Source organism: Coccinella septempunctata, chromosome 1, assembly GCF_907165205.1.
Source record: "Coccinella septempunctata chromosome 1, icCocSept1.1, whole genome shotgun sequence".
Taxonomy (NCBI): domain Eukaryota; kingdom Metazoa; phylum Arthropoda; class Insecta; order Coleoptera; family Coccinellidae; genus Coccinella; species Coccinella septempunctata.
The window spans coordinates 22,166,055-22,191,607 of record NC_058189.1 but is presented as its reverse complement, the minus strand read 5'-3'; the positions used below and the strand labels follow the sequence as shown (position 1 = coordinate 22,191,607).

The 25,553-nt window shown below is 36.3% G+C and overlaps 1 protein-coding gene and 1 long non-coding RNA gene across 2 annotated transcripts in view; both read right to left on the bottom strand.

Annotated features, from left to right (window-relative positions):
- The window catches only part of LOC123322719, a 350-nt gene extending 7 nt beyond the window's left edge, over positions 1–343 (bottom strand). Inside the window, exons 1-2 of the long non-coding RNA XR_006539208.1 lie at positions 282–343; positions 1–96 (exon numbers count right to left, since the gene is read on the bottom strand). The exon at positions 1–96 is cut by the window's left edge and continues 7 nt beyond it. This is a non-coding gene — a long non-coding RNA (uncharacterized LOC123322719). The remainder of the gene's footprint in view (positions 97–281) is intronic.
- Positions 1–25,553, bottom strand: part of LOC123322717 — a 51,111-nt gene that overhangs the window by 3,987 nt on the left and 21,571 nt on the right. The window lies entirely within an intron of this gene.

Sequence of the window (25,553 nt, the reverse complement as noted above, 5' to 3'; positions counted from 1 at the left end):
GTTGAGTTTTTAATGGGTTTAAGGTCTGAAGATGACAAAAACCAATTTATTTAGTTGCCGACAGTTTCGATAACTTTTATTATCATCATCAGGGCTCTGAAATGAGATGCACAAATTATTGAAAATCTTGACATCATCTACACAAATACTCAAGAAAAAACACATTTACACTGATTTAAATGCACAAAGGTAAAAGTACACTGAACAAGTACAAGATAACGAAAAACAACCAGTAGGTAATTGGAAATTCAAGGGTCCATCTTTCTGTATGTGGTACTCACAGCTAAGTTTTTGGTTTTCCAAGTATAATCATTAAAATATAAGGAAATGAACAGCAATAACACAACATGGAACCTATGTTTACAAATTCACAAATGACAAGTCTGATATGCAAGAACGTCTACATGTGGTAAGAGAAATCTAGAAACGTTTCGCCGAAGGACAAACATCGAATATTTCCTTTTCTTCTTTTCTTCTCTTCCTTCTTTTTTTTCCTCTTTTTTTTTTATTTTTAAATTGAAAAATTTGAAAGAGTACTAGGTTATACCTTTAATATGGTCTAACAAGTTGAAATATGCCGAATTCAAATTTTCTATATCTGATCTTTTGTTCAGAGTGTTCTCCTCTTTACGTATGGCAATCATTTCATGCAGAAGCCGCTTTTTTAAAATTTTTTGCCTTCCCACTACCTCCACCCTCTCCTTTGAGAGGGTGTAAAACGATGTAAAGTGTCCAACGTATGTTGTGCAAGGGCTGTTATATTGTCTTTCTTTTTAATTGGATTGAGAGAATTCAACATGTCTCTACGGTGTTCTGCTATGCGAGTCTGCATGTATCTTCCTGTTTGGCCAATATATGTTTGGTTGCAATCGTTGCAAGGTATTCGGTAAACTACCCCTGATAACTGGTCTTTCGGAGTTTCATCTTTTAACCTTGAATAGTATTTTTTTATGGTGTTCTGAGATTTTTGTGTGATCTCCATATTATCAGATTTTAATATCTTTGCTATTTTCTGTGACAGTTTTTTAATATATGGGATTTTGTAATATTTTTTGTTTTCTCGTGTCTCTCTTGTGGTCGTATTCTGGGTGGAAATATTCATATTAATTAGTCTTCTGATAATCGAGATAGGGTAGTTGTTGCTTCGGAGGATGTTTTTTATCTTCTCTATATTTTTACTATGAAGGGATGGGTGCGATAGTAGCAAGGCCCTTCGCATCAGATTTCCAGCTGTGTTCAATTTTTGCGAGAAGGGATGGAATGAATTGAAATTCAATATTCTGCCCGAATATGTTGGTTTGTGGTACCAGTCTACTTTCAGTTTGTTATCCTCTCGAATTATCAGTGTGTCAAGGAATGATATTTTTCTATCCTTTTCTATCTCTAACGTAAACTGAATTCGTGGGTGATATTTATTAAAAGTTTCCAGAACAAAATTCACTTGATCAGCAGGAACTGCGGCGAAGATATCATCAACATATCTTTTAAAAACTGGTACATTGAATGGTAGAACCTTTAAAGCATTGTCCTGCAAATTAGCCACCACAAAGTCAGCAAAATTCACTTGATCAGCAGGAACTGCGGCGAAGATATCATCAACATATCTTTTAAAAACTGGTACATTGAATGGTAGAACCTTTAAAGCATTGTCCTGCAAATTAGCCACCACAAAGTCAGCAACCACAGGTGCCAAGCAATTTCCCATGCCTAGACCAAATATCTGAATATAGAATTCGTTGTCATAGCTGAAATATCCATTGTCAACACATAGATGAAAAAGTGTTATGAATTCAGTTAATGTTATTTTTGTATGAGGTTCTATCTTTGTCCAATCCCTCTCTATAATCTTGACCGCTAGTTCTATAGGGACATTAGTAAACAAAGAGACAATGTCGAGAGATATCAAGATATATCCGTCAGGTATTTCTACATTTTCCAGCTCTCTAACAAGCTCAAAAGAATTTCGGACGTATTCATAATCCTTTTCGAAAATGTGGTCTAGCAATTTTGAGAGGTATTTGCTTAAGTTGTACAATGGACTGCCTACACAACTGACAATCGGTCTGAAAGGACAATTCTCTTTGTGTACTTTAGGAAGAAAATAAACTTTTGGAGAAACACCATTCTCACATTTCAAATACTTGAGAGTACCTTGATCAATATGGCCAAGCTTGTATAATATGGTGATGGTTTTATTCAATTTATTTTGTACCACCTTTGTAGGGTCACTTTTTAATTTTTTATAAGTCTTTGGATCGTTTAACATGTTTTTTGTGTCAGAATCATATTTTTGTTTGCATAAAACGACAGTTGTGTTCCCCTTATCCGCCTTTCTAATCAGAACTTCTTTATGTTGTTTTAAAAAAATTTTTTAAAATTTAAATTAATATGAATATTTCCACCCAGAATACGACCACAAGAGAGACACAAGAAAACAAAAAATATTACAAAATCCCATATATTAAAAAACTGTCACAGAAAATAGCAAAGATATTGAAATCTGATAATATGGAGATCACACAAAAATCTCAGAACACCATAAAAAAATACTATTCAAGGTTAAAAGATGAAACTCCGAAAGACCAGTTATCAGGGGTAGTTTACCGAATACCTTGCAACGATTGCAACCAAACATATATTGGCCAAACAGGAAGATACATGCAGACTCGCATAGCAGAACACCGTAGAGACATGTTGAATTCTCTCAATCCAATTAAAAAGAAAGACAATATAACAGCCCTTGCACAACATACGTTGGACACTTTACATCGTTTTGACTTTGAGAGGGTGGAGGTAGTGAGAAGGCAAAAAATTTTAAAAAAGCGGCTTCTGCATGAAATGATTGCCATAAGTAATGAGGAGAACACTCTGAACAAAAGATCAGATATAGAAAATTTGAATTCGGCATATTTCAACTTGTTAGACCGTATTAAAGGTTTAACCTAGTACTCTTTATCAATTCAAAAATAAAAAAAAAAGAGGAAAAAAAAGAAGGAAGAGAAGAAAAGGAAATATTCGATGTTTGTCCTTCGGCGAAACGTTTCTAGATTCCTCTTACCACATGTAGACGTTCTTGCATATCAGACTTGTCATTTGTGAATTTGTAAACATAGGTTCCATGTTGTGTTATTGCTGTTCATTTCCTAATATTTTAATGATTAGACTTGAAAAACCAAAAGCTGTAAGTACCACATACAGAAAGATGGACCCTTGAATTTCCAATTACCTACTGGTTGTTTTTCGTTATCTTGTACTTGTTCAGTGTACTTTTACCTTTGTGCATTTAAATCAGTGTAAATGTGTTTTTTCTGGAGTATTTGTGTAGATGATGTCAAGATTTTCAATAATTTGTGCATCTCATTTCAGAGCCCTGATGATGATAATAAAAGTTATCGAAACTGTCGGCAACTAAATAAATTGGTTTTTGTCATCTTCAGACCTTAAACCCATTAAAAACTCAACTTATATAGTAAATATTCAATAATTTATTTCAAAAGATGTCAGGTCACTGGACAAGAACTCCTGCACACTCCGAAATGCATTTGTCGTCAATATTTCATTGATTCTTTTGTTGAATTCGCAAGTCGCATATACTTGGATTTTATATTATTCCTGTATCGTGTGTGATAATCATTGGTGTCCCCATATTCTTTCTCAAAATAGTTCATTATCTGCCCGCAGATGATCTTCTCGAAGACCTTTGAGAATATAGGGAGTAAGGAAATCGGTCTATAGTTATATAGATATAGGAGGGTCCGACAAACCCATTCTCAACAGATGCTTCTTTAGGCGACAATGTCCTGTGAGAAAGCCAGTGAGTAGGAACTTTTTGGAGTGATCCATTCCTGGGAGATTCCGCCAGACTTTTTCCCTTTCGGCTTTCTCCTTCTCCATGAACTCTTTCATGTAGGTGCATTTTCCTATACCACAGAAGGGTTCTGGGCCAGTGAGTGGTGCTCTCTCTGGCAAGTGTATCGGCCTTCTCGTTTCCTACGATTCCCGAGTGACCGGGAACCCAGATTAAAGAGACCTTATTTTTCTTGCCTACATCATTGAGTTTATTCCGGCACTCCCAAATCAGCTTTGAATCAATGACATAGGAGCTCAGTGCCTTTACGGCAGCTTGACTATCTGTATGAGTAGCTATCACACTTCTGTCTAGATTTACATCTAGGCATCTTTCGATTGCTAGTATTTCCGTTTGAAGGACGCTTGTACATGAGCCTAACGATAGTGCACACTTGTTTACCTGACAAAGCTAAATTTCTAAATTCAGGCAACCCATTTAGTTTCTACACTTACCAAATTTGCTTATTACCTACAGTTTTACTGGACCTGAAGAAGGCACCGAAACCTGTAGTCAGACCTTTCCCCTTTTTGAAATATCATTCTGTTACTCTGGAAGATAGGGGGAACCAGGGCGAATGACCTCAAAAACCTCAAAACTTTGATTGCAACTTGGTGTACATACCAAAAGTACTTCGAAGTCGATGCCAATGGTTGGGACTAAGGAGAGATGCACTGAATATCCTTCCGACTGTCACTCCAAGTCAACAAGAAAATAACGAATCTTTGATATGTAATGCAGATGAGATATGGTGATACACACCTCCAACAAGTGTAACACGCACAGATCAATAGTCGTCATCAGAAGAGAGCCGAAACATTTCTGATATTCGAAGCAGACATATGTTGGTGAGACTGGCCTATCCTACATCACCGAATAGCTTCCTGGGACAACTCGCTGTCCAGACATTCGTAGATGGGTTGAAAGATATGGAGACCCAGCAAATCCTACGGTTGACCCTAGGTCATTAGATGACGACCTGACCCATGCACTAAAATTTGAAGCTGTGAAACAAGCTTCGCACATAGGACAGATCAAGGTGAGACGCACCGTGGAAGGAGCCGTAGCCAGCGATGAAAGCATAGAAGATGATGTAGTACGCCGAGTTCTCCAGGGGCAACAAAATAGAGGATCTGGATGCTGGAGTTGCGGGGAGAAAGGTGATATTCAGCGGAACTGTAAGTAGCCGGCAAAATCAAAACATTGTGCAGGAAAGAGAGTAAAAGAGAAGAAATTCTGCTTGAGAAGTACTATCCTGGATTCAATCTGGCTACCACCATTCTTAAGCGAGACCACAAAGGTGACCCAGAACTGAAGATGTTGCTGGATTGGAGGGAAAATGGACATCGAGATTGACTAGGGTACCGCAGCCAGAAACCAGCTGAAAATTCCCAAAAGTCTAGTGGCGAAAGTAAAGTCAAAAAGAACTTTGTTTTGTAAATCAAAATAAAACAATTAATTCAGATGACAATGATTCCAATTTTGAATGTATTCAGAGAAGAAAGGATTGGCAATTAGCGATGGAAAATGATATCTTATAAATGTCCACCACGACCACGGTTACAGATGTTGATTCTTTCATCAAAGTATTAATCGCTTTTCGACAAAATGTTGGGTCTATTTCGTTGATCACTGCAATCGATTCGATTGTCTCCGTAAGGCGTTCGATTGTGTTGATCCGCTGTTTCTTTCGAGAAAATTGTATCGCTTGGGAATTCGCGGCAAGCTGAATGATTGGCTCATATCCTTCTTTTCCTTTCCATAATAGGCGATTTGGCGTAAGGGTTGAGGGTTCTATTTCAAGAGAATTTGACATCTTATTCGGAGTCCCACAGGGAAGTTCATAGGGACCGTTGCTATTCCTCCTGACAAGGGTGTTGTGGTAAGTGATCCATCCCCCAAAGTATTGAAGAAGTGCGACGCTGTGCTCGACCAGTTCTCAAAGTGGTGCGATAACAACCATTCGATTAAAATTAATGAAAATACTGTTTACATCGAGTTTCACAGTCCTTATAGGGAGCCTTGCCAACCTCGTCTTTTTTTCGGAGGTGCTGTTCTAAGGCTGTCAGATCAGGTGATGCTTCTTGGCTGCGCTTTTGACAAACATTTGCGCCGGACATCTGAGATCGACAACGTCTGCGCTAGGTTGAATAGATGGTACTATACCCTATGTCATCTCAAAAGACATGTTTGCTTTCGTTGTGCTCTGACTTTCTATCACTCAAACATCGCCTCAGTACTGCGATATAGTCTGCTGGTTTGGGGGCGTACTGCGGGATCTCACCGAGCATTTGTTTTGTAGAAGCGTTTGTTTGGGCTCGATCCCCAAACCTCGTGTAGGGAGTTTTTTCGTTCCCGTGGACTCCTGACACTTCCATCCACGTATGTTCACCACCTCATGATTTATATTCATGACATGAGATTCAGGATTCCTAGACTCTGTGACCACCATTCATATGATACTCGCAGTTGTCGAAGATTCTACCACTCGGGCTTGAAACATGCATTTCATGAGAAATCTCCGATGATATCGGGTATTCAGATATATGATGTTCTACCGTATTTAATTGAACAACGTCCTTCGGAGTTCAGGCGTGAACTGAGATCGATTCTCGCCAATGGCTCTTATTATAGCGTGAGTGAGTTCGTCTCGGCAATGAGGGTCCTATAATTTTTTTGTTCTATATGTATTTGAGTATTTGTATTTTTGACATTAATGTTCACTTGTTCACGGCGAGAAATCGCATGATCGAGCTGGCCATTTCACGGCTGAATTTCGTGAAATTATGCGATCAAGAGATTTGGTTTGCAATAAATCCATTGTTTCGGTAGATGTGTTGACTTGTGACACCGTCTTGTTCAAACCACAAGTTAGTGATATACATATCTTCAATAATAGTCCAAAATTTAGTTGTTAACATCTCTCGATTATGTTGACCTGTAAAACTGTAAAACTTTTACAGTTCCACCATTTTCATAGTGAATATTTATAATCTTGGAACGATTTTCGAGTGAAATAGTATTCATTGTAACAATTGCCCAAGCTTTTACTATAGATATGTCAAAAACCAAAGGTCAAAACTTTTATGTAGATCCGGTAGGACCATAGTGAAAAACAAAGTTCTTCTTGAAATAATCTTTATTAGAGAAACTAAACGACGGAACCTCTAATGGGCATTTCGGCACTAAGGACGGAACTTCGAGTCTAGCCTGTTCAAGAATGTATGCGTATGTCAGGGAATCAAGAAGACGAGGACAACGGTCCTTCGCCCACAGTCAGATGGCATGGTCGAAAGAATGAATCCAACTAAAGGAAAATTTATTCATTATTTCCTACAGATCTTCGCAGTGCAAGAATTGACAGTAGATACACCAGTCTGTATTATGTTCGGACGAAAAATAAGGTTGCCTTACGACTAAAGTTGGGCGACGTCGAAATTGTTGTGTCAATAATTTAACTTAAAAATATAGATAAATCACTCTAGTATCCAGTGCCATCTGTTGGGATGGTACACTAAACACGAGACATAATTCTGAAATTGATGATTAGGTGTCGATGTATTCGAAACAGGCGGATCAATGTTCAATGTTCAATTAAGTATTGGCGGCAAAGCTGCAGGAAATTTTCGAAAAATCACATTATGACAAGAACGTTTTCATGGATAATCTAATTTCAAACTTCAATAAAATCATTGGAAAAATATTCATTTCTATACTTCATTCACTTTAATTTTAGCAGTCGGTTGGCCATGGAAATTTGACACATTTCACTCTGTATAGTACGAAAATGTGGGGTTATGAAGCTTGTCAAAACATTTTTGGGTTTTAAATCAACGCTATGGTACCCGTTCTACGTAAAAGTTTCTGTTATTACGTAGTTTATCACAATGTCGAATCTCTTCGGAAAATATGTGACGAACATAATTGAAGTTTATACAAACTGATTGAAGGCATAGCAAATCCAGTTTTTTGCATGGAAAATACAAGAGATCAGTATAATACCATAATATGCACTAGCTTGAGGAGAGTTAATGTTCGTTATCTCCTTTGGCGTACATCATTTGTAGATTTCAAAAATATTAACCCGAAGATGAAATGCATATGATGCAGTGGTTGGGAATGGGTATCTCCCGAAGGAATTAACAGAACAACAAGAATGTTGAATTCTTCAACGAAAATCATCTTGCATTAATATAAGTAAAAGGAATTTAAGTTAAGATGAACTTCACCTTTGAACATAAATTTGAAAAATTTCACATGAATAAGCAATTAACAGGACAACTGGCGCGTATTTGTGGCTATTCATCTTGGTACATTGATACAATTATAATAATTAGGTATTTATTGGTACCTTAAGACATTTACAATGTATAGGACAAATCAAATGAAAAATAGAAAAATCCATTTTAGGAAACTTATTCTCCGATGACATTTATCGAAAATCCTATAGTAAACTTAATTCACTCAAACATAAAATTCTCAAATGCCACCACTTTTTTGGGTCTCCCAATAGAAGAAAATTCTTCGTCATCCTCTTCATTCACAATCTTTCTGATTGTGGAAATATTGAGCTGAAATATAAGTCGTTCAGATTCAGATGAAACATTATATAAATTCTCTTACATTGAATATGTTCGCTACCGTCTGACGTATTGTGGATTTTAGAATATCAGGGTATAACTATTTGAATGAGCGGACCTGAATTCTAAATAGCACTTTCTGAAACCCTGTCTCTTTTTTCAATCACTTTGGGCATTTTCGTAATAAAAATTGATATTAGTTGTGGCAACGGCGTTATGACATTAACGACATTTCATGAGTGCCAACCTAACTTCGTTCTAGTAACAAAAACTTGAGAAAAATATTTCATGGCCAACCGACTGCTAAAATAAATTTGAATGAAGTATAGTTTTATGTGAAATAGAGGTAATGAAAAGGATTCGATATAATTACAGTTGGGAAATATCGGTCCAAGGAACAAACACAAGAAACTATTCTTTCACGACGTTTCGGCACTTTATTGTGCCTTCTTCAGGCTAAAAATGGAAAATTATGTTATAAACAGTGACATAGATAATATAAAAATATGATGGCATAATATTCATATAAATTACTAAAATTATCAATCTAATACATCACAAATACAGAATAGAATAAAAAAAAATATAAAAACACCGAAAACAACATTAAACATCAAAGCAGACTGAGCAAGACAACTGTATAGCAAGACAGGCCAAGGAAAAAAGGAAAAATACTCACTGTCAAAATATTAAAAAATTTCAATATTTTCATGTACAGAAAATCGTCATAAAAATGAAAATAGAACGGGAAAATGAGTTCTACCGGATCTAGGCATCGATGTATGTTTGCTTTTTTGGGTCATGACACATCAAACGCAGAATTCAAATGAATGGAAGAAAAACGATCTACAAACACAACGGAAACACGAGAGACAACATGACACTTGTACAGTGGCGTAACGAAACGACCAAATATTTAACTGGGCTTTCAACATTTTGGAATCAAGTTGGAATATGCCACACTCAACGTACTAACGTCCGTACGTGCATTAACTGTGTTTGGGAACTTTTTTATATAAATCATCTCCTTAAAGCAACGTTTAAACCAGTTGTTCTCCCGACCCAAAATTTCAACGTTCTGAAAATCAAAATTGTGGTTGGATGATGAAGCATGAGCAGATAATGCTGTGGATTCTTTTTTATTCTTGCAATCCCTTTCATGTTGGGCAGATCTGTTGCCCAAATATTGCCCTGTTTGCCCGACATAACACACGCTACAATCCCTACAGTTGATCTTATAAACCACCCCAGAACATCTCTCCTTCGGATCCCTATCCTTAAGCTTTGAAAAAATAGACCGAACAGTTTTGTTGTAGTAATAAATAACACGATTTGTACTATCTTTCATTAATCGTTCGAGTTGTTCGGACAACCTCGGTACATAAATCAACTTACAGACTCTGACATTATTATGGGACTCGTCAACATTATTCAACGTATGCGGTGGAGGTTCAACATTAGAAGAATAAAAAATTTTATGTATCAAACTTTTCAGGTAACCATTCCTCATCAGAAATAAAGTTTGCTCATCGAAATTTTTCTTGTGAAACAACTCGTCCGATAAATTCTGAATTTTGTGTTTTAAATGTAAGTGATAATCTTGTTGCCCTCTCTAATTAGAAGAATATCCAGAAACGGGATTCGGTTATCACTCTCTAACTCATATGTAAATTGGAGGCTGCTATGGAAATTATTGAAAACTTGCAGGACTTGCGGAACCTTATCCTTTGGAATGGATAAAATAATGTCATCTACATAAAAAAACACAAACGGAATCAAGAAGTCAATCTTCGACAAAACAAACGAGATCACCTTATTCATGACCATCTCAGCCAAAATTGGGGAGGCTGGGTTTCCCATAGCAGAACCTCTAATCTGGGAGTAAAATAAACCATCATAAGTAGGGGAGACTGGGGAGGGTTGATACGTTTTTTGGAATTTTTATTCTGGAAACTGAATTATATGAAGAAGCAGGACTTTTCTTATATTATATAATTCTTCAATTAATCGTTCAACAAAATAAATATAGAAGTCGCAAAACATAAACATCTTATTCTGAACAGAACGTTGAACACAAAAACATGCAAAATGTCTCAAGCCTCCCCACATATGGGAGGATTGATACGATGTACTGGGAGAGTAATCGAGAGGATTATTCAGCTCAGTAGGTAGGTCAGCAATGATACTGGCTTGCTTTGGTCCCATAGGTGTAGAAAAATCAGGAAATTGTCAGTTCGTCACTTCCACACAAGAAAAGTCGGCCTCGTTAAATACATGGGGATTGTACGGTTTTTAAAAATCCCTTTGATATGTCGGATGGTGAAGACGCCTTCATGTAGGCCTATCCAACTAGCTACGGAATATTTTTTGAAGATGATACATGTATCAGGCCTCCCCACGACAAATGTCTCAAACCTCCCTGAAAGCAATTTTTAAAGTGATCTATGTTTTCATCTTATACTCATATATTTTGAAAAGCGAATAAAACTGTAAATTGAATAGTTTTATGCATATTTCCCAGTGAAATGTTTGTTTATGCCGAAGAATTAATGCATGATCATAAAACCCTTAGGTAACTTGAGTAAAAACTTACAATTTCTCACCTCGAAACACTCTTCGTTGAATATTTCACAAACAAACTACTGTTAGCCTTACAGATTAACGTCACGCAATGCCCTCTGCCAAAGAATAGTGTTCACTAGTATAATACTTTTGAAAACGGCTACAGATCGCGGATATAAGCCTGTATCAAGCCTCCCCATGTATCAATGCTCCCTAATCTCCCCTACAATAGCTGTTCAAGAAAATAAACTGAATAATATTTTTAACTGTCGTTATTGGAATCTGAGTATGGGTTTTCAAATCCTCCCAATGTTCATCAACGAGGTCAAAAATTAAACCTTGAGGAATGTTTGTAAATAACGAAACCACATCAAAGCTAACCAACACGTAATCGTCGGGAATTACGATATCTCGTAAATTTGAAACCAAAGTGAACGAGTTTTTCAGGGAATAGGTGAACTTACATCTAATTCCATCCAAAACACTGACTAAAAATTTTGAAATATTGAACGTAGGTGAATTACAGCAAGAAATAACCGGTCTCAAGGGTCTGTTACTTTTATGTATTTTGACTAAACCATATATTTTAGGTGGTAAAGAATTATACTGTTTCATGCTTTTGGCCTCTCTATCATTTATAAAACCACCAGTATGTAATTCACTTATCAACTTGTTGCCACTAACCTGTATCTTTTTAGTTGGATCGCTTCTTAACAACTTATAAGTAGATGTGTCAGACAATAACTGCCTTAGTTTTTCATCATATTCCACCTTTGAAAGGATGACCGTCTTATTACCTTTATCGGAATTTAACACATAAATATCAGAATGGTTCTTAAGGAACAACCTAGTTTTATCATACCAAAATAACAATGTCCTGCTCAATCCATCCCTGATCTTACAAGTGTCCAATCTTCTATAAAAATTATGGATTATGTTACACAACGACAGCCCTACACTATTCTTTACATCCGAAAGCCATTGAGTCTGAAAATTAATGAACGATTCAACATCACTCAAAATATCTATCATAGGAAAGTCCCTACTAGTATAAGGCAATGCAAATTTTGGACCTAACGACAAATTCTTGGCAACATTGATTACTGATTACTGATTGCTGGGTGTGTTGGACGGACTAACCCAAACCTGCCACCGCGACCAACGGTCTATTGTAGCACACAAGCATGCTCAAAGAGCTAAATCTCTCCCTCTAGTCCCATTCTACCCAAAAAGGAGATGATGTCGGAGGGGGAGTGATTCTTGAGTTCCTCTAGGATCATCTTCGGAGAGCCGAAAACTCCGAGTCTGACCCTGTCTGCCGCCGGGCAGTCACAGAGGATATGCTCAATTGTTTCGTCTTCCTCTAAGCAGAGTCTGCAGAGTGGGTCGTTGACGATCTTGAGTTTTTTGAGGTGGGCTCTGAGTCTGCAGTGTCCTGTAAAAACCGCTATTATCGATCTCAGATTAGTTCTAGAAAATTCTAGCCAGCGACTGGTGTATGGACTGGGAGGCACTGAAATAGCCCTATGCGAGTGACGCAATCCAGGACGGTTGCGCCAGTGCTCCAGGACCTTTTGCCTTATCCAGCTGTTGTTTCGGTCCCTGATTAAGGAATTGGGAATTCCTATACTGGGTTCCGGGCCAATAAGCGTTGATGTCGCGCCTTCTCTGGCCAGAGCATCCGATACATCGTTGCCACTGAAGCCAGAGTGTCCAGGTATCCAAATCAGTTGCAGCCTAGTCCTGGCAACATAGTCTGGTATGGAAACATCAGTGTAATTAACCAGCCAACTAGACTGTGTCAAAATATCATGCTGTTCAACATTTGACATACACTGTTGAAATTTTCTCACATTGTCCTTTCTGATCTTGATTAATGAGTGTTGGAAAAAACGTTGTTGACTCTTAGAAAAACTATTTATATAGGAGGCTGGAACCGCACCACATAAAAATTCTCTACTGTTCTGAATGCTATCCTTAAGCTTTCTAATCTTCCAATTAACAATCATGATTTCAACATTCAATATATCTTTCTTAAGTTTATAAACCAATCTACTAACTCTGTGGCCGAAAGGATGTCTATCTTGAAACAGAGAATGTACACACTTCACCTCATTAATAATATGTTTGGGAAATACTCCACTTTTTCTGCATCTTAAAAGGAAAATTCTGCTGTTGATAGCTCTCACCAATTTGCTGTTATCCGAGGCCCATTTCTTGAAGTGTATGACCACATTCAAACCAAACAAAATCAATATGTCACTGTAGAAACCCATGTCAAATCTAGACCAAATTAGGTACGAACAGGAAAATCTCGTTCCAATTAATAATTACAGTTGGAAAATATCGGTCCAAAGAACAAACACAAGAAACTATTCTTTCACGACGTTTCGGCACTTTATTGTGCCTTCTTCAGGCTAAAAAATGGAAAATTATGTTATAAACAGTGACATAGATAATATAAAAATATGATGGCATAATATTCATATAAATTACTAAAATTATCAATCTGATACATTACAAATACAGAATAGAATATAAAAAAAAAATATAAAAACACCGAAAACAACATTAAACATCAAAGCAGACTGAGCAAGACAACTGTATAGCAAGACAGGCCAAGGAAAAAAGGAAAAATACTCACTGTCAGAATATTAAAAAATTTCAATATTTTCATGTACAGAAAATCGTCATAAAAATGAAAATAAAACGGGAAAACGAGTTCTACCGGATCTAGGCATCGATGTATGTTTGCTTTTTTGGGTCATGACACATCAAACGCAGAATTCAAATGAATGGAAGAAAAACGATCTACAAACACAACGGAAACACGAGAGACAACATGACACTTGTACAGTGGCGTAACGAAACGACCAAATATTTAACTGGGCTTTCAACATTTTGGAATCACGTTGGAATATGCCACACTCAACGTACTAATTAATGCATTAACTGTGTTTGGGAACTTTTTTATATGAATCATCTCCTTAAAGCAACGTTTAAACCAGTTGTTCTCCCGACCCAAAATTTCAACGTTCTGAAAATCAAAATTGTGGTTGGATGATGAAGCATAAGCAGATAATGCTGTGGATTCTTTTTTATTCTTGCAATCCCTTTCATGTTGGGCAGATCTGTTGCCCAAATATTGCCCTGTTTGCCCGACATAACACACGCTACAATCCCTACAGTTGATCTTATAAACCACCCCAGAACATCTCTCCTTCGGATCCCTATCCTTAAGCTTTGAAAAAATAGACTGAACAGTTTTGTTGAAGTAATAAATAACACGATTTGTACTATCTTTCATTAATCGTTTGAGTTGTTCGGACAACCTCGGTACATAAATCAACTTACAGACTCTGACATTATTATGGGACTCGTCAACATTATTCAACGTGTGCGGTGGAGGTTCAACATTAGAAGAATAAAAAATTTTATGTATCAAACTTTTCGGGTAACCATTCCTCATCAGAAATAAAGTTTGCTCATCGAAATTTTTCTTGTGAAACAACTCGTCCGATAAATTCTGAATTTTGTGCTTTATCGATTTTATTATTATTTTATTCGATATAATATCATCGAGTGGAGTGGAGAGGCAGAGATGTGCTCAGAGATATCTTTCATATGCTACACTACAAGAAATTGCACTGACTTTGACCATACTAGACAATACAAGCACTGAAAATTGTAGAAGATTCGTATTAGCTCTAATTTTTCATAAGGAATAATTTCGCAATCAACAGCTAATGCGAATCATTTTCTGATTTTCCCTTTGAAATTTTTCAGATATTTGTTTGGATAACTAGGAGACAATTTTAAATGTGCACTACAGAATCCTCTTCAATTTTTTTTGCAAATTTATACCTGTAACGTAAAAACAGTTGGCGCTAAAGCTTGTTTTTCGAGTGGACTATCTTTTCTCTTTTCATAATCTATAGTTATGTCGACAGTTAATTGTTTACGCGGCAATTACGGTTTCAACGTCGACTTTATAGTTGACTTCGATTATGTCGACAATGTCAACAAGGTAGACAGCACAAACACAATAGCTGCATTCAAAGATGAACGATAATAACATCCGAAAAGTATGAATGTCTTCATGAGTGAGAGGCTTTTTCGATGCTTCGCTTGCGCATTTGAATTTAAAAGGAAGATGATCCTCGAGAGAACCTCTGAAGGTTGGAAATTTATATGAATATGACGATAGATTATTGATTTTTGCCCTAACAACAATCTGCCTGTTACCCAAATTTATACTACTTCCTTGTGTGAATCTATAGAAGATTGAGTTTTGTTGAACATAGATACTTAAAAAAGTAGGGAAAATATCTTGAAAAAAAACAAAGCGGAATGTCATTTAAAATGTTCGAGAGAAAATTTCAGGTTTATGTGTTTATATGCACTGAAATTAACTATACTGCTTGTGACCTCAACAGGATAGACAGAAGCAGATAAGAATATGGGAAGAAACATTAATTCATAGATCTCACCTCAAATTTGCAACATTGTTGACATTGTCGACAGTTGATTCATAGTCGACGTATTGTCGACTTGTTGAGGTCAACAATAAAATTCGAAGCGTCGACGCCCATTTCTGCTTGCGACCTGGAGTTAGGATGTAAACATAGAATGGAGATCGCTGGTGAGGACAACGTGAGCAGATTGAAGGCAGGCTACACTACAAACATGAGAAAAAACTCCGACAGAACCTCCAAATAGCGAGTGACCTAATGAAGACTCTATACGATAACAAAGCTGCGGAAGATGGTTTCAATGTTGGAGACATGGTCTGACTATACAACCACCAGAGTAAGGGAGGATTGCCACCTAGAGTACAGAAGGACTGGGAAAGGCCTTACAAAGTCGCCGAAGACCTACTTATGTACAGAGGAATAGTACCCGTCTTCAGGAAGAAATTTGGCCGTGTACCTGAGCAACCTCGTCCTGACAAAAATCTGAGGCTAGCTGATGGCTGGCGTACATTTTCCACCTGTTAACCAAGAGATTCTCCGATAGTCTAGCTAGTCTCCTAGCTATAAATATGTGTGGGATACCTTGTTGAACCTGAAGGTGAAAAGGCTAGCTGATCCAAAGTTGTGTTGGGGTCTAGATCAACCCAAGTGGAAAATCCTTCGAAATATGCTGGAGGTCATTTTCAATAGAACAAAACGAAGAGACTGGTATGCATTCTCAACTCGAGCAGTCAGACGGCGGAGGAGAAGACTGTGGATTGCGTGTTCAAAAAACAATGGTGCTGCGGAGAGGAAGACGCTTGTGAGTTCAGTAACACCAACCAGGGATTCGAGGACCGAACGTCTCAAGAAGGAGAGAATGAAACATCCGAATCACCAAAATACGCCTCTACCACGATTGAAAACATCGCGAAAACCGCGATGGCTATCTATATGAAATGAAAGATACGCAAGGCGTATTGTAGGCAGTTAGCGTTCTAGAGGCGAGTGATCAGTGGATTCCGAAGAGTTACAATGTTGCAAATGTAGTGAAAGTAAATTGGCGACTGTATGCATAAATTAGTCTTATTCATAAGTTAGTGTAGAAGTTGTGTAAATCAATTAGACGTTAATAAAGAAGATATGTTAATTAACCCTGAGAACGTTACAATGGCTCATTTATTAAACAAAATGAAAGGGTTTAAGGAAATCTTTACATTTCTACAATTCTAGCATGGTTATAAAAGTACATTTAAAAATTTTACTTGAAATCCGAATATAATGACAACAACTGAAAACAATGTGAAAAATATAAAAGACTTTAATAAGAAGTGGTTTCACCCCGTATCCGGACAACAGCTCCAGTTCGTTAGAGCTTCCAAACATACCCCATCCCACATCACTACCGAACCACTTGCATAGCTTACTCTAGGCAGAAAATGGTTTTGGATGAAATTCCGGTAATTTTTTTTACATCCATCCGGTGCTTAAAGACAATACCCTGACTCATGTGTGAATAGAATATTGCTCCATTTTCCGTAGCCCCAACTCTCGTATTAGTAGCAAAGGCGTTTGACAATGAAGAAATGTGATGTTCTTCTGAAAACCCTGTATATTTCACAAAAATCAAGCTATTGTAATGAATGTGAAATAAATTGTTAAGAATTGATGTGTCCTGATGACACAAGAACATAAATTAGAGTAGAAAAACTGATTCCGTTTTACCCAGTATGAAATGATGTACACCTTATTTTTTTTTAATTCAAAACTTGTGATGAATTTTATATAAACATAGCTATTAATCAATAAGAAAAATAATCAAATTGACTTAAAATAACAAATTTATCGATGAACAAACTTAATCAATTTATTGAGTGTATTTAGTAATTTTCAGTGTTTGTTGAATGGAATTCATTCAATTCAGGTTGAGCAAACTAATCAGTAGAAGCGTTCTAATAAGAAAAAAATATTTGTAGTATAATAAATTGCCCTGAACTGCCTGATCAGTTTCAATGCACCTTCGAGGACGTCTCGTGTAGTCTTGTATTTTTATCCTGATCCTGTCCGTACCAACTACCGCAAGCATTTTTATATTGATAGATGTTTAACACGCTGTAACGGTATGTCACCTACTCTTCAGTTTTTTGGTTTATCATTATCGTTGTTTAAGGTGTTAGTTTTGAGTTTGTTGTAGAGTTTAAATTTTATTGTATGCAGTTTGTTTTATTTTTCTTTATATTATTATGTATCAAATGGGTTGTACCGTTCATGAATTATGCGAAGCATAATGAATAAATAAATAAATAAATAAATAAAAAAACATTACCCCAAATGGAGAGCAACTGCGAATAAATATACTGGAATATCAAAAGCAACTTCGGTTAGGGGAATCTGTTCTCATTCCAAACTCTCTGTACTTTTTTGCTAATTTCTGAAAAAATATTAGAAAAATTATAATTTATCTACTAAGTAGAATTTTGTTGAATATTGAGAGATATACACCCAGTTGCAAGAAGGAGTCCTTTAAATCAGCATTAATTAATAGTGCAAATTTGATGTTATCATTATTTCAATGCCTATTGCAAGAACTTAATTTTTTAATAATTTTCGTTCCATTAGTTAATGTTTCGGTAATGAATTCATTAAAAGAATTATGACATTTCTCACGAGAAATGGCATTTAGTGTACAAACCATAGTGTTACTAAAAAAATCTCAGAAAATGCAAAAATCATATCTAAGCTATGAAACTAATGGATTAATTTTTTGTGTCAGTTCTGTTGACGGTGTTGTATTATAGAATTTATATAATATGATTGCTACGAAAAAAAAGAGGTCGCAACCACACTGCCAAAGAAACGAGTAAATTATTAGATCTCTTTCAACACTAACACCTAGTTGCAAGAAGGAGGCCATTATATCAGCATTAATTAATAGTGCCTTAAATTTGATGTTTTCATTATTTCAATGCCTAATGCCTGTTGCAAGAACTTAATTTTTCAATAATTTTCGTTCCATTAGTTAATGTTTCGGTGAGGAATTTATTAAAAGAATTATGACATTTCTCCGGAGAAATGGCATTTCTAGTGTACAAACCATAGTGTAACTAATACAATCTTGGAAAATGCAAAAATTATATCTATGAACCTAATGAACTTTTCGTTTCAGTTCTGTTGACGGTGTTGTATTGTAGAATTTATATAATATGATTGCTACGAAAAGAAAAAGAGGTTGCAACTACACCGCCGAAGAAAAGAGTAAATTATTAGATCTCTTTCAACAGTAAGTATCCTATCATATTAATATGATTTTATTCATTAATTCCAGTCATTGATGTTATCATGTTTCAGTGTAGATTCAGGAAAGAAAGAATTATCATTTATCAGATAATTATTATGGCTTATTTCAGCTTTAGTTTACAGTATATTTTACTTCGCAGGTATCAGTCTAATATAGAAGATAAGAGAACAGGCACTTTATTTTAGCCCGCAAAAAAAGAAGCATGGAAGAAAATATGTACTGTATATAATGCTGTCGCTACAAGTGGGATTAGAACAGTGGAAGATTTAAAAACCTTCTATGATAATAAAAAGCAATAAGCTAGAAAATCCTTGTCAGAATATAATGTAATTTATTTAATTATTAAACAATATGAGTTGACCTTTCTCTGAATAAATAATCTCACTCGACAACATAAAAATATATATAATGTTTTCAGAATTCATGAAACACCATGCTGAGCACATGGGTGCAATCTATAGCTCTTAACACCCTCGGAAAACCAGCAATTTTATAAAATTCTTGAGCAACTTGCTGGTACTCTTGGGAAGTTGGCATTTTAATCTGCTGATTAGCTAGGCTTGCAATAGCTTTCGTTACCCTTTGTATGATGCGGCACACTGTAGATTTATAACAGTCCTCCAAATCCCCAAGTTGCATAGTATCTTAGAGCTAGTTGAGTTCTCGTATCAATTGCTTTGGAACTTCTAGTTTCAGGTTCAATCAATTGTTCAATTTAATTCAGCAAAAGCAAAATACATCCTTTATTGAACCTCGTTCTCATCATAACCAGAGTTCCTCTTTGACATAACTGTTCCATAAGTCCTTTCTGTCCGGTATATTTCTGGAAGTATTGGTTTCTCCATCGGACAGAGACGAGAGGCTACACATGCTCGACTAACTAGACATAATATGTAGCGAATAAAAGTAACTTTCAACAATTTTCACTTCAAAAAACGTTTAAATTATGACTTGCGTCAATTAAATGAAAACTTGATGGGACAAAACTGGGTCATTAAATTTTTAACGATAAAGCGTCAAAATAATTCTTCATTTGAAGCAAAAACTGTTTCCTGCAACAGGAAATATCGATAATGACATGATAATGATTGGTGTACTTCAAATTAAACGAAAAACTAATGTTTCCATTAAATCTGGTTACTTGCAACGGAAAACCCCGTTTAATAAAGAATTGAAATTTTAAGGGGAGTGTTAGAGTAGTAAGTTCCCTACATCTTTTGTGGGAACTTTTTTTTCACACGATCAACCGTTTTTGGCGTAGAGTGCGAAGGGTCTGCAGCTTACATAAATACATGAACATATATATATATATATATATACAATATATCGGCTAATGCAAGGTCGAGCGTGAATTACGGTTATTAGTACATTGTATGACGTCAATTATTCACTAAAAAATTATAATTATTGAACAATATTGTTATTTATGTACTAATTATCAATAATTTATATTCAATCAAAATAAGTAACTTCATATTTATTTGTATTTGACTATTAGTCCAAGATCCCAGGGCGACCAGACATAACTTATTTTCACACAGATGAAACTTTAGGATTTCAGTAGATCCTCATGTGCTCTGAATACCTGCGAACTTGTGGAGCTTGCCTAGTGACACCTGGACAGATACCAGGTGGCAAAGGTGACAGACGCTTTGAAGATGCACAAAAAATAAATGAACTTAACTTATTTTCACATGGCTGATTTTTATATATGTTTCAAAGAATATTATTCTGAAGTTATATTATAAGTGCCAGACACTTCCTATGGGCCAAAACTCTTGACAGACGCTTAGAAAATGCACAAAAAATAAATGAACTTTACATATTTTCACATGTCTGATATTATAAAATATGCCATTGAAGTATAGATGAATCTCTCCACTTCAAGAAGCTGACACTAAAATTGTTTTTTATATTTGTAATATAGACGCTCAAGCAAATTTTGTTATAAAATGTTCTGATACCGATATTGCGATAATTATGTTAGGATATGCTTAATTTGAAAAATGAAGATTCAAATGTATGGTTGTACGAAGGCATCGGGAATAATCAAAGATGTATAAATTTAACGAAGTTTTACGAGCACTTGGGACCATCTTTGTGTAGAATTTTGCCAGGATTTCATGCATTCACTGGATGCGACTTTAATCCCGCATTATTTAATAAAGGTAAACAAAGACCATTCAATATATTGATGAAAAAATATGAGTATCAACAAACTTTCATGCAGTTTGGAGATCCATAGTTGTTTGCCAATATGACAATACAAATAGATATTTTCAACAATAAAAAAAAATTAATCTGAGAAATTTATAGTGTTCCTGGTACACTTGATGTTAATGCTGCCCGGCTCCAGTTATTTTTAAATAATTACAGCGTATCTGATATTAACGAAGAATTCAATTCAATTCTAAAAATTTTGATGCTAGCATTTTACCACCATGCGAAACTGAGTTATTTCAACAATTTCTTAGAGCTAATTACATTGCTAGCATATGGAATAATGCAAATGTTTTTTTTTTTGTAGCAGGGGGAAAATCTGCTAATCAGACGAACCAATCTCTCCTGAGGGGAAACAAGTGTGAGGATTCTCACTCTCCTGAGCTCGAGATCCACTAAAAACCCTTAACTGCTTCTTGAATATTGGTTCCGGGCATTTGCCTATAAACCGTTCATCTCTTAGTCGGTTTTCTTCTCGCACACTATCATGTTGGGATTTATGTGTTTATCCTCTATAGGGTAACACTTTATTGGATTTTTCAACCAGTTTATGTTCCTATTTTAATCTTTTCCTAATTGATCTCTTGGTTTCCTTCGGTAAATTCGCATTCTCCTTTTGTCTTTCTCTGGGTCGTAGTCCACTAGTCTCCTGAGTTCTTGATTTGCATGGTTTTTCGCTGTTTCGAATAATTTCTCTGCTTTTCTGTTCATGAATTCCGTTATGGTTTCCCATTATAGGTCCCTATAAATTTGTCTATGCCTTTATCGTCAGCATATATAACGTTAGCATGGTTCTTGGATTCTTCGGAATATCGTGGATGTATATGTTGTACAGAAGTGGCCTAAGCACTGACCCTTGGGGTACCCCAGCCTCTATATCTCTTGTTGTGGAGCATTCTCCTTCCACTTTCACGTAAAATCTTCTCTTTTTGAGATAATTCCGGATCAACTTGCATATTTTTATAGAATATCCAGCACATCTCATCTTATATATTAATCCTTCATGCCATACTCTGTCGAATGCTCTGGCGACGTCTAGTGAAACAAGACCTGTAGCTTGTTTATTTTGGAATCCCTCTGTAATGTACTCTGTGAGCCTTGCTCTGTTGAATGTTCCCTTCTGAATCCGAACTGTTCTGGTGGTATTAGTTGCAGATTTTCGGTTTCCTCATTTAGCCTCGTGGCCATAATCCTTTCTACTACTTTTCCTACCGCCGACAGTATACTTATCGGTCTGTAGTTTTGTGGGAACTTCTTCTCTTTGAATGGTTTATTGAATACTATGACTTTTGCTGTTTTCCATTTTTCTGTTTAGTGTTCTGTCCTCATGATTCCATATTTGTTAGAGCGGCTATACCTTTTCTAGGTAATTTCTTTAACATAACATTCGTTATTTTATCGCTTCCGGAAGCTTTTCTCTTCTTCAAACTTCCAATTATTTCCCTGATTTCATTTGGCGATGTTGGCTCGTCTATTTCAGCAGCCGCTGGTAATTCATCCATTTCTTCATCATTTTATTCAACCAGTTCATCCAAATCTTCATTATCGTCGTCTATCCTGTAATTTATTCTCGATTCTCGTTCGATCGAGTCCGCCAATGCATCTGCCTTATCAGTATTGTTATACACCATTCCCTTTTCGACGTATAGGGGTGGAATTTTAGTCTTTTCTCCTCGTAGGCTTTTTTGCATTCTCCATGCAGAATGATCGATTGTATTCAGTTCTTGAACCCTTTTGTTCCATCTGCTTGTTCCTAGATATTTCAGGGCATTTTCCAGAATTTGGCTATGGCAGTTGAGGTTCCTTCTATTCAGATCATTTTTATTCATCCGATATATTCTTCTGATTCTTCGATTTTCTCGTATAAGATCTCTTACTTCTTTAGGCGTATCGCCATGCGGATGACTTGGAGCTGGTCTCTCCACTCTTCTCGTGCTTTTTTCGTGAACTTTCAATATAATCTCTTCCAGTTTATCAACCGCACATTCCACATCGTCTGGAGTGCTTATTGTTGGAATTTCTGTTATTTCCGATTGTATTAAATGGCTGTATTGAGCCCAATTGGTATATTCTCTTATTTCCATCAGTTTTTCTCTTGGTTCTTCTCCAATTGTCAGTACACGGGGTTGTGGTTTGAGATTCCATCTACCAAAGTTTCAATCGAGAATTCTTGAGTTATATTTTTCAATATCGCGATATCTATTACATCTGGTCTTCCCATACCAAAAGCAAGGTATGCCGGTAATTCTGGTCCAATCACTATGGCATTTTGTTTTTCGGCGAAATCCTTGAGTTTTTTGCCATTTCTATTCTCTGTTCTGCTGTTCCATAATGGGGATTTACAATTGAAATCTCCGATGCAGATTTTCGGGTTTGTTCCTTCCAACATGTTGTTTATCTCTTCTTCCAATAAATTGTTTTGTGGTGGCTTGTATGTCGAGGTAATTTCGACTCTTTGACGATTTTATTTGGCAACAATCGTCACTGTTTCTGTTTCTCCTTGTGTTTCGTCGGATCTACTTTTGAAGTAGTGTTTCAGATCTGTTCTCACCAATATTGCTACTCCTCCTCCGGTGTTTGTAGTTGTGTCACTTCTATATGTTTCATAATTCATGAAATTCAGTCGTCTGTTCCGGTTTATTCTTGTTTCCTGTAGGGCCTATAATATCAGGTTGTCTCTCTGATATTATTTCTTCTATCCCGTCTTTCCGAGTGTTGATCCCGTTTATGTTCCACGAGATTATCTCGAGGGATTTCTTCCTAATATCCGTAAAGTCCATTAATTCAGTTTACTGAATAATGCTTGGAGTTTTTTCTCCATTTATCTTTCAAATTTCAACATTATCTTGTTGAACATTTTTTCCGTGAAGATATCTAGATCATCGGCTGGTTCAGATATTTTTCTTTTTTCTGGTTGACTATTTACAGTCGGTTTTAATTGAGTCTTCTTTTGTTCCTCTTTCTTCTTCATAGGCTTAAAAGTTTCTTTTTTCTTTTTCTGTTCTGCAGATTTGGTATTAATAGTTTCCTGAACTTTTCGTGCAGGTATTGCTTTATTCGACGGCTTTTTCTGTTCTGTCTGTTTTTGGCCGGCTTCTTCTTTCTGGTCACCAGCTTAAATTCGCTACATTTTTTGTAGCTTGCGGTATGGCCTTCTTCACCACATATATATATATATTCTTTTGAAAAAGAGTGTTACAAACTTTTACAATCTGAAAATAACAATGAAGCGGGTGTAAAGAAATGGAACAAGAGACAGATCCTAAAAACCTGTTCCACGTTCCAGATCTCAGTGTAAGCAGAGGAAAAATGTCAACGGGTACCATACATATCGTTTCTTTCTTCACCTTTCCTGGTGAGTTCACAATCTTTGCTGCTATGGTTTCCCGAACACTTCACACATCTCCACGGGAAGGAGCATTTATTTTGTACGTGTCCGTACCTTTGGCATCTGAAGCATTGGCTTGGGCTTTCTGCCTTCTTTTTTGGTTCGACTGTAATACAAAGGTTTTAGAGTCGTTGGATGACGAATATCTCCTTCTTCTGCGTTTTAACCAGATATAATGGTATCGGCTTTTTCGTTTTGTTTGATGTCATTTTAGACACCTCAGCATCATCGATTTCCTGGAATCTCAGGTCATTTTTGATCAATTCCAGATCTGCGTCTATTGGAAAAAGCCTAATGACGGCGTAAATTTTCTTTTCCTCTTCCATCTGGTATGTGAAAAACTCCTTTCCAAGTTGGTCGAAGAATTTTTCTGTAGTCATCTACATTTGTGGCTTTAATTTTGATTCCGTCTTTCACTGCAGTAGCCCGGTTATAGCTGAATTTCTTGGTATAGAAAGCTTTTGAGATCTCTACCCAATCTGATGTACCCATCATCGTGATGGGTGGGATTTTATCACTTTTAGGCACTCCCGTTGTCTTCTTGACGGCCTCCTCATCAGAAGAGGAGCTTTCTTTTCGCGCGCGTTTAGTTGGAGGCGCGTTTGGGGCCCTCGCAACCAGCGTTGCATCATTTTTCCTTGTTTCGGGTTGTAAAACAATTCCTTTTAGGGAATTATTCTTGGAACCCGCTACTGGTTTTGTAATTGTGGCGTAAGTGGGGGATTTCGGCATATTATTTCTGGTCATTTCCTCTCTCAAGAGGCGCATCTCACCGACCAACTGTGACACAGTTTCAGTCAGTTTGACAATTTGAGCTTTCAACTGCCCATTCTCTTTCCTGAGCTTTACAAGCTCCTCGTGTTCGCCGTCGCTGAATTCTTATTATCTCATTATCTCATCATCTGAGGTTTCCGACATGGTTTTATGCTTAAAATTTTCAAAATATCAAACAATTTGAAAATAATGAAATATTCAGAAATCTTCACTGAAATAGTCTAATATAATACTATGGTATAAAGCCAAAAGTTTTCTACGCTATGAGAAAAATCAGGAAAAAGATACGAAAAATAAGCTCACCTAATGTTTACTGCAGTACCAACGATCAAGACCTGGACACTGGCAGATGAACATTATTTTTAATGAACTTTAACGAATTAAAATTCCGCTAACAAATATGGAACCTACACAAACTTCACAGACGGAATCA